This window comes from Oncorhynchus mykiss, chromosome 8, assembly GCF_013265735.2.
Source record: "Oncorhynchus mykiss isolate Arlee chromosome 8, USDA_OmykA_1.1, whole genome shotgun sequence".
Lineage (NCBI taxonomy): Eukaryota > Metazoa > Chordata > Actinopteri > Salmoniformes > Salmonidae > Oncorhynchus > Oncorhynchus mykiss.
In genome coordinates, this window is record NC_048572.1 from 28,974,018 (window position 1) to 28,985,219 (window position 11,202).

Below are 11,202 nucleotides of genomic sequence, written 5' to 3' on the forward strand. Positions count from 1 at the left end.
TTATGTTTGAAGCATGAAATGTGGCAAAAGGTCGCAAAGTTCAAGGGGGCCGAATACTTTCGCAAGGCACTGTACAGTGTTGTAACGATGTGCAAATGGTTAAAGTACAAAAGGGAAAATAAATAAACATAAATATGGGTTGTATTTACAACGGTGTTTGTTCTTCACTGGTTGCCCTTTTCTTGTGGCAACAGGTCACAAATCTTGCTGCTGTGATGACACACTGTGGTATAGCTACTGGGTGAAATGGGAGTTTATCAAAATCGGGTTTGTTTTGAAATTCTTTGTGTATCTGTGTAATCTGAGGGAAATGTGTGTCTCTAATATGGTCATACATTTGGCACGAGGTTAGGAAGTGCAGCTCAGTTTCCACCTTGTTTTGTGGGCAGTGTGCACATAACCTGTCTTCTCTTGAGAGCCATGTCTGCCTACGGCGGCCTTTCTCAATAGCAAGGCTATGCTCACTGAGTCTGTACATAGTCAAAGCTTTCCTTAAGTTTGGCTCAGTCACAGTGGTCAGGTGCACTGTGTACTCTCTGTTTAGGGCAAAATAGCATTCTAGTATGCTCTGTTTTTTTGTTAATTCTTTCCAATGTGTCAAGTAATTATCTTTTTGTTTTCTCATGATTTGGTTGGGTCTAATTGTCCTGTTTGTGAACAGAGCCCCAGGACTAGCTTGCTTAGGGGACTCTTCTCCAGGTTCATCTCTCTGTAGGTGATGGCTTTGTTATGGAAGGTTTGGGAATTGCTTCCTTTTAGGTGGTTGTAGTTGGTTATAGTTTTTTGTGTGCTCTATGGCAGTGGTTCTCAATCCTGGTCCTGGGGACCCAAAGGGGTGCACATTTTTGGTTTTGCCCTAGCATTACACTCCTGATTCAAATCATCAAAACCTTTTGATGAGTTAATCATTTGAATCAGCTGTGTAGTGTTAGGGCAAAAACAAAAATGTGTACCACTTTGGGTCCCCAGGACCAGGATTTAGAACCACTGCTCTGGTGCAACATTTCTAGATGGAATTTGTATTTGTGGTCCTGGCGACTGGACCTTTTTTGGAACACCATTATTTTGATTTACAGTCAGGGCCCAGGTCTGCCAAAATCTGTGCAGAAGATCTAGGTGCTGCTGTAGGCCCTCCTTGGTTGGTGACAGAAGCACCAGATCATCAGCAAACAGTAGACATTTGACTTCAGATTCTAGTAGGGTGAGACCGGGTGCTGCAGGCTGTTCTAGCGCTCTCGCTAATCCGTTTATACATAAGTTGAAGAGGGTGGATCTTAAGCTGCATCCCTGTCTCACCCCACAGCCATGTGGGAAGAAATGTGTGTGTTTTTTGCTAATTTTAACCGCACACTTTTTGTTTGTGTGCATGGATTTTATAATGTTGTATGCTTTTCCCCCAACACCACTTTCCATCAATTTGTACAGCAGACCCTCATGCCAAATTAAGTTGAAGGCTTTATTGAAATCAACAAAGCATGAGAAGACTTTGCCTTTGTTTTGGTTTGTTTGTTTGCCAATTAGGGTGTGCAGGGTGAATATGTGGTCTGTCGTACGATAATTTGGTAAAAAGCCAATTTGACATTTGCTCAGTACATTGTTTTCACTGAGGAAATGTACGAGTCTGCTGCTAATGATAATGCAGAGGATTTTCCCAAGGTTGCTGTTGACGCATATCCCACGGTAGTTATTGGGGTCAAATTTGTCTCCACTTTTGTAGTTCCAAATATTGGGTTAAGATGCCAGATCTAAGGATGATGTTAAAGAGTTTTAGTATAGCCAATTGGAATTTGTTGTCTGTATATTCTATCATTTCATTGAGGATACCATCAACACCACAGGCCTTTTTGGGTTGGAGGGTTTTTATTTGTCCTGTATTTCATTCATGGTAATTGGAGAATCCAGTGAGTTCTGGTCTTTAATAGTTGATTCGTATTTGTATTTGATAATGTATATGTTTTTGCTGTTTGTTCTTTGTTATAGACCCAAAAAGATTGGAGAAGTGGTTTATCCATACATCTCCATTCTGGATAGATAATTATTTGTGTTGTTTGTTTAGTGCTTTCCAATTTTCCCAGAAGAGGTTAGAATCTTCAATTTCATTGAGCTGATTTCTGACGTGCTGTTCCTTCTTTTTCCGTATTGTATTTCTGTATTGTTTTAGTGACTCACCATAGTGAAGGTGTAGACTCAGGTTTTCTGGGTCTCTATATTCTTGGTTGGACAGGTTTCTCAATTTCTTTCTTAGGTTTTTGCATTCTTCATCAAACCATTTGTCATTGTTGTTCATTGTATTCGGTTTTCTGTTAGAAATGTTTAGATTTGATAGGGAAGCTGAGAGGTCAAATATACTGTTTAGATGTTCTACTGCCACGTTTACACCTTCACTATTACAGTGGAACCTTTTGTCCAGGAAGTTGTCTAAAAGGGATTGAATTTGTTGTTGCCTAATTGTTTTTTTTGGTAGGTTTCCACACTACATTCCTTCCATCTATAGCATTTCTTAATATTACTCAGTTCCTTTGGCTGCCTCATGATTGAGTATTACACTGTTCAAGTAGACTGATTTTGCTGTGATCTGATAGTGGTGTCAGTGGGCTGACTGTGACCGCTCTGAGAGACTCTGGGTTGAGGTCAGTGATGAAGTAGTCTACAGTACTACAGACAATAGATGAGCTATAGGTGTACCTACCATAGGAGTCCCCTCGAAGCCTACCAATGACTATGTACATACCCAGCGTGCGACAGAGCTGCACGAGTTGTGACCCATTTTGTTGGTTATGTTGTCATAGTTGTGCCTAGGGGGGCATATGGGGAAGCGAATGCTGTCACCTCCCGGCAGGTGTTTGTCCCCCTGTGTGCTGAGGGTGTCAGGTTTTTGTCCAGTTCTGGCATTTAGGTCGCCAGACTAGTACATGTCCCTGGGCCTGGAAATTATTGATTTTCCCCCTCTAGGATGGAGAAGCTGTCATCGCTAAAGTATGGGGATTCTAGTGGGGGGGATATAGGTAGCACACAGGAAGACATGTTTCTCTGTTAAGATCATTTCCTTTTGAATTTCTAGCCAAATGTAAAATGTTCCTGTTTTGATTAATTTAATAGAGTGAGTTAGGTCTGGTCTATACCAAATGTTGTGTTTGATTGGTTGGGGTGTGGATGTATGTCCTCTCAGCGTGGGTCCTCTATGTGTAGGTCCAGGGGAGGGTCCCGCAAGTCTGGGAGAGTGTCTCGCTGGTCTGGGCAGGGTGTCTAATGATCTGTTGCTCCTGTGTGAAGTGTTGGGGCTGTGTTTGAGAGCGATATCTTTTAGGGTTCGGGCGAAGATGGGCACTGCTGCCTGGTATAGGTGGACCTGGTCGTAAAGTCCAGGGTGGAGTGGTGGGCCAAGAAAACATTTGGTTTTGAGGCAAAGTCAAGGAAACTACTTGGGTTTACCCGCTGTATGGGAGCAGGGTGGAAGTGCTGTGAGTGCTGTGGCCACCCTTTCCTGCTGTGTTCTCAGGTTGTTTGTGCCTGTGTATATTATTTTGTGGCTAGGTGACCCTAGTTGGTCCTCAGACAGAAGGTCTAGGGCGCGCTGGGTGTTTGGACACCAGAGTTTAGACACCAGAGTTTAGACACAAGTTTTTTTCTTATATATATTTCCCGTTTGAGTCCATAAGGAGTACAATCTGTGTCTTGTGTATGTCCTCAGTGGGTGTGTGTGTGTGTGTGTGTGTGTGTGTGTGTGTGTGTGTGTGGGGGGGGGGGGGGGGGGTGCTCAGAGGGGGTAAGATCCCCTGGGCTTGGGGTTCTTAATTTGTCCGTCCCGTTGTGATTTTGACGCTATGGTCAGGGGTGGACTGTTCTGCCCTGGTGTCTAGACTTTTGTCGGGAGCTGAGGTGGGCTGTTCTGCTGGCTTCTTTGTGGGGGTGGCCACCTCTCTAGTAGGTTGTTCTCTGTCACACGCCATCCCCCTCAACCTCTCCTTCAGCAGTCTGATCCTCTCCTCTAGTGCTCTGTTCTTCTCCTGCTCCTGCTCTTTCTCCTGATTATGTTGTTTCACTACAGTCCAGGGTGTAGATATGTCTCTCCACCTCCAGCTTTCCAGGTATAGTTAAAGGGGATGTTGTTGTGCTGGACTGTTGTCTGGGTCTGTGCTGACTGGAGTGTAATCACCTGCTGTTCCAGCTCCACCTGCCTTACCTCCAGCTGGGGGAATTTATCCTTCATTTCAATTAGGGAGTAGTACTCTGTGCTGGGAGGTTGACTTTCCGCTTGTTGTTGCTCGTCTGTGGGGTTATATAATGAAGAGGTCTGGTCTGACCCGCTCAGGGTAGGGGTATCTTTCTCTTAACAGAGGGGTAGTGTGTTAATATAGCACGGTGCCATGCCAGGGGATGGTCTGTGTTAATATAGCACTGTGCCATGCCAGGGGATGGTCTGTGTTAATATAGCACTGTGCCATGCCAGGGGATGGTCTGTGTTAATATAGCACTGTGCCATGCCAGGGGATGGTCTGTGTTAATATAGCACTGTGCCATGCCAGGGGATGGTCTGTGTTAATATAGCACTGTGCCATGCCAGGGGATGGTCTGTGTTAATATAGCACTGTGCCATGCCAGGGGATGGTCTGTGTTAATATAGCACTGTGCCATGCCAGGGGATGGTCTGTGTTAATATAGCACTGTGCCATGCCAGGGGATGGTCTGTGTTAATATAGCACTGTGCCATGCCAGGGGATGGTCTGTGTTAATATAGCACTGTGCCATGCCAGGGGATGGTCTGTGTTAATATAGCACTGTGCCATGCCAGGGGATGGTCTGTGTTAATATAGCACTGTGCCATGCCAGGGGATGGTCTGTGTTAATATAGCACTGTGCCATGCCAGGGGATGGTCTGTGTTAATATAGCACTGTGCCATGCCAGGGGATGGTCTGTGTGGAAGATTAAGTTCGTTATGTTCCCATTTTTATTACAGTCAGCAAAAAGTTTCTCTTGATTTTCCATAAGGAGCTCCATTTTGTACACTTTTCTTACCTTGTCATTTTTTTCATACAGAGGATACTGTATTTTATTTACCTCTGAACATTGGGAGACAGCTTCAAAGCTCTCTGCATTTGGTTGGAGTAGCCTGTTTTATTTTCCTGCCATTGTTGGGCTAAAGGGCTCTGACTCCTCTCACTTGACACGTCAGTGCTAATTGAAACTGTATCTCCTTGTCCTAGCAGGCTTGGTAGTCCAACTCCTTGCCCTAGCAGGCTTGGTAGTCCAACTCCTTGTCCTAGCAGGCTTGGTAGTCCATCTCCTTGTCCTAGCAGGCTTGGTAGTCCAACTCCTTGCCCTAGCAGGCTTGGTAGTCCAACTCCTTGTCCTAGCAGGCTTGCTAGTCCAACTCCTTGTCCTAGCAGGCTTGGTAGTCCAACTCCTTGTCCTAGCAGGCTTGGTAGTCCAACTCCTTGTCCTAGCAGGCTTGGTAGTCCAACTCCTTGTCCTAGCAGGCTTGGTAGTCCAACTCCTTGTCCTAGCAGGTTTGCTAGTCCAACTCCTTGTCCTAGCAGGCTTGCTAGTCCAACTCCTTGTCCTAGCAGGCTTGCTAGTCCAACTCAGCATTCAGTCCTCATAATGTAAAATATATCATTGTAAGGTATTTTTCTTCTTGCCTTTTGAATATAAAACATAGCTTCAGACTAAACATTACTCACTCAGTTCCAGGTTGGATGGTGTTTTCAGTTTGTTTACAAGAGCCTTTGCTGTACAGCTTGGGCCTTCCAGGTAATTCCATGGAGTAAATGTTATGCTGTGGAGGGTATAATGCTGTACATGCCTCTGCCAAAAAAATCCAAGTTTATCTAACTCCAAATCTATATTTTTCCAAGAACATGCTGAAAAATGCAGGAGCTCATCTGCTCATGACCTCTCTCTCTCTGTCTCTTATTAGCTAGTCTCTCTCTCTCTCTCTCTCTCTCTCTCTCAATGATTGATTGTACAATGTAGGCCTAAACACAAATTATTTCAGTTTGTGAGTGTGTGATATGGGGGCTGGAGCCATGTTTATTTAGACAGTATAAAAAAAACTTTTAGAAACATTGGCAACACTACCATGTTGATCTGAGCCTTGCTGTTGGAGTGTCCCGGCTTTCGTCTACAATCTGTTGCTTTCGCCTTGCCACTCAAACGCGCCCAATGTCTTCTGTCAAATGGGAATAGGGAGCTCGGCGGAAAATCTGTATTGCTCCAGTAGGTGGTGATTTTTCGTTGTTTCGCCCACCAGGCAAGTTTTTGTGTCGAGGCAAATTAGTGTCAAATGTATGGCTTATTTGCTATGTGAGGTTTACTTGATCGAATAGAAGTTTCGTAATGCATACGTTGTTATGTCTGTACTGATATAAGTAGGACACTTGACATCCCATTAACTTTGAGAAAAAAAACTTTATATAGTAGTTATCTCGAGATGGCTATGTGTAACGGTGTAAATAAATTGTTACATTTCTGCATAAAATTGATATTATGTCACCTCATGGTGGATTAGTGTGTTTACATGGTCTAATACGCCCAGTGATAAAGGTATGGGATTCTGGGTGATCCACAGCAGATTTAAGGTGAATTGCTGTGTGTGAGTTGAAAATTGAATGGTCCCGGGATAGAAATGTATAAAGTTGACATTACATCATAAAATACACCTTTTACATCGTACATTATCAATGTATGTTATTAGTAATTACTGTTGTTGGTTTGGTGTCAAATAAACCACTCTATATGTTATTTGCCAAATCTCAGTTTGCCATGTGGGTTTTACGGCTAACTAAATGTCACTCTTTGAAGTTGGTAGCTAACTCAAAAATGCATCTTCTTTAGGAGTGCTATTTATATCACATCACTTCTCATCATTCATCCATACTGTGTGTGTCCCACGATTGCAGGTAATTTATGACAAATGTATAAAGTATATGTTTTATAAATTCATGAGCACCAGCTAGCAGCATATTATCCTGGTTTTGTTAGTTTAGGAAAATATGTGGCACATTCTATGTGTAATATATTTCTTCGCCACAAGAGTGCAACTTTGAGTAATGTTTCAGGGTCATTTTATATATTTTGAATACTAAAATGGATGATAGTTTATTCTGATGTTGTGAATATAAGATTACACATGGAAACAATATATTTTTATTATAGTAAATTAGGAATGATTAGAAATGGTTAAATCCACCATAGGATCACAATGACTTTGATAGACAGATTTTTGGAGAATTGCTGTGGGAGTGCTATTTATATCCCGTCGACATCATCCATCCATACTGTGTGTGTCCCACGATTGCATCTTTGGAAATAAATTAACTATCCATCCATTACTCCTTCCTGTGTTGACTCACTATGACCAGGAAGGGCACATATGCATATTCTTGGCATGAAGCTAGTAGCATAGTGTCTCATTGAATACAGGCAAACAACCTTCATACAATATTTTTTAAAAGATTACAACAATGAGATGTATCCACCAATTCAAAGAAAGGATAGAAGAGCCTCATTGTGGACAAAGACTTACATTGTTAGGGCGGAGAGACATGTGTCTGGTCTGGTATCCATAATATTTTCCTTCGTGCTATCTGATGGTCATGTCTAGATGGGATACAGCTTTTGTCAAATTGACGTCAAAAGTATATATTTTGTCTGTGTAATTTAGCTATCCCTAGCCCTTTTCCGAACCTTAACCTTATTCGCTAAAACTGCAACGAAACCCTGTATCCATTTAGACCCTTTCTGACATGAGACAAATGCGGGGTTGACCACTGAGGTATAGGACCAGGTAGACGGGAAAGGTTTTTCGGACACGCCTGGTGCCCTGAATGATGAAGTATGTCACGAAGCGAGTCGAGACGAACGGATTCGGCTCAGTCGTCCTACTGCCCTTCCCAGCTAGCGAGTTTATGCTTGTGCCAAGAAACTTCAGCGGGAATGTGAAACTTGTCAGCCAAAGTTGGGACTTGGGAGTATTCAGAATAATTGGTTGCATTATTATTATTATTTATTTTTGGTTACTACCAATATTACAAGTTATTTTTATCGTGTAGGCTGCTATCCTACTCGAAATAAAATCAAGTGGGATGGAACAAATTGACCACGTTAGCTACAGCCATCGATATGTGCTAGCCTACATCTCACTGAGGTATAATAATAATGGCTAACGCTAGCTAATTGGCATGTCACGGTGACATCCAGATGGTGACCAATACTACAATCGAGAAGAAAAAAAACAGCATAAACTAGCTAGCTGAGTAAGGGCTCATCAGGCCGACGGCCGAATCCATTCGTCTCCACATTCTACTCTCAGCTGCTAGACATACATCATCAATTTGGGCACCATGCCACAGGGTTAGTTATAAATATCTTTGAAACAACGTTTCCTTATAGGCTCTCGCTGTGTGGACTCTTGGTGCTTTCATGACAACTGGGAACTCGGATTAAAACGAGGTCAAATCATTACGTCAGTGATCTTCATGTCGGAAAGTTTACGATTTGATATTTGGTCGTACAAAATATTTTTCCGACTCTGAGCTCGTCTTTTTTTCCGAGTCTCCAGTTGCCTTGAATGCTCGGAATTCGGAAATTTCAGAGTTGTCAGTTGTTTTGTCTACCAATGTCGTTTCTCATTTGCTCAAACCGGCTCTATAGCTCAGTGGCAGAGCACTGTTCTTGTAAACCGGGGGTCGCCAGTTCGATCCTCGCTGGAGCCTAAAATAAAAAATAATCTCCCTCACACGGTCGCTGAGTTCTTGCAGAAGATAACCAATAAAATTACAATGGCATTTATCTGATGTATTTTGCACTCACTTTAGGTGTCATTTTAGATGGATGTCGTTTTAGACACGTGTGGACTGAATTGCAAGTGTAAGAATGATACTCACATTGTTTATACTCAGCCAAGTGTGAAATGTCTTCTCTGTTCAGCTATGATGTTACTATAGGCCAGTCAAAAGTTTATAAACAATGTATCCATTGTTTGAATTGGGTCAATATGCAAGTGTATGGATGAGTATAGCTATCATAATTTTCACATGGTAGTGAAGAAGATTTAATCAACATTTTAGTTGACTAAAAGCAAGCGAGTGCTTTATTATGGTGCAATAATAACATGTGTGTAGCCCTATGTATGCTATGACATGTATATAAGACGGTAATAACAGGTCACAGAGATAGAAATGATCATGTTTTGAGTCTTTTGTGAGAGGAGTTCAGAGGAGCTCCAAGGAGACACAAAACTGCACTACTGATAAAAAAAGGCCTTTTAAAAGCTTTGTTCCAACTTCCAGCTTAATCAATTGAGAGAAGAGAGTATGACTCATGTGAATGTACTGGGTGCTCAAATATAACCTAGGCTTAACTGATGTGTCATAGATACGTGACATGCACTTGCTGCATTGTAAAAATCTGCTCATGCATTTCCCTCTAATAGAGTGTTAAGAGAGGTGAATTATAATGTTCCATGTCTCTGAACTTCTCATTGAGTTAGACCTCCATATCCTCTCATCCACAGTTAGGCGTGTGGGTGTGCGTGTGTGTGTGTGTGTGTGTGTGTGTTTGCGCGCGCGCAGAGGTGTGTGTGGGTATCTTTTCTCTGCCCATACATTGCGTTGAAATCTCATCTGCTCCAATGAAGAGGCAAGGAATTCCTTCTTTGGCTCAAAATAGGAGCATTGTTATGATAGCCAGGCGTAGAAGGGTGTATGTAGAGCTAACTAATCCCACACTTCACTGCCTAAGAACACCTATCCCTCTCGGTTGCAGAGCAGAGCGGGCATCCCTTAGAAATACAATTACACCCTGATGATGGGGTAATTGTGGGAGTCATTTGTGGGAGTCAACTGATATCAAAGTGAGTTCAAAAGTGAATTCAAAATAGCAATTCACTGTGGAGGAGGAAGCAGTGATGCACATGAACATTGTCAATGTGAAGGTTGAATAGTTCTGTACGTTCCTCTGACTATGTTTATATCTCCTTGTTGAATGCATTATGAAGTGCTGTCTCAATGTGTGGTTGTGGGGAGAAGAGAGGCAGGGGCACAGACAGTGGATGACTATGGATCTGTTGACAGGATATCAGGAGAGTTCTTGCTGTTTGTGATTCTTCAAGGGAATGAAGTTGATCACTTCTAATGTCTTCGCGCACCAGATTAAGAAAGTCATTGTTCCACAAGAGAGGCTCTCTGTTTCATAATAAAACCTGTAGCCTACCTACGACAAGTCATGATTGGTCATGGAAATATAATTATCATCCTTGCTTAGGATGAACTCTATTTTAATTTGTCAGCCACACACCAGGCAGAACAGTCAATTCAGGTGAAAAAGAAGCACAGTGTTTTCAGTTCAGATCACTATTAATAAAGGAGAGGAGAGGAGGAATCCTCTCTAGACTATTGAGATGCTCCCGAGTGGCACTGCATCTCAGTGCTAGAGGCATCACTACAGACCTTGGTTCAATTCCAGGCTGTATCACAACTGGCCGTGATTGGGAGTCCCATAGGGCGGCGCAAACCCTAACCAGCGTCGTCCAGGTTAGGGTTTGGCTGGGGTTGGCTGTCATTGTAAACAAGAATTTGTTCTTAACGGACTTGCCGAGTTAAATAAAAGTTCAATTAAAAAATAAATAATAATAATAAAAAAGATGCAGCCCATGGCTCAGTGATGCATTGAGGTATGTCCAACAGAGGACGCCTCACTAGACTATTGAGATGCAGCCCATGGCTCAGTGATGCATTGAGGTATGTCCAACAGAGGACGCCTCACTAGACTATTGAGATGCAGCCCATGGCTCAGTGATGCATTGAGGTATGTCCAACAGAGGACGCCTCACTAGACTATTGAGATGCAGCCCATGGCTCAGTGATGCATTGAGGTATGTCCAACAGAGGGCGCCTCACTAGACTATTGAGATGCAGCCCATGAGTCAGTGACGTATTGAGGTATGTCCAACAGAGGACGCCTATCTAAACTATTGAGATGCAGCCCATGAGTCAGTGACGTATTGAGGTATGTCCAACAGAGGATGCCTATCTAGACTATTGAGATGCAGCCCATGAGTCAGCGATGTATTGAGGTATGTCCAACAGCAGGGGTCACTCTATGTTAGGTTTTGAAGATCCTTCCTTCCTAGTGTCATGCTGAGGGCACTGCTTCACTTACATAGGTTAGTTAAGGCAGTGATTCTCAACCGTACCCTGGGG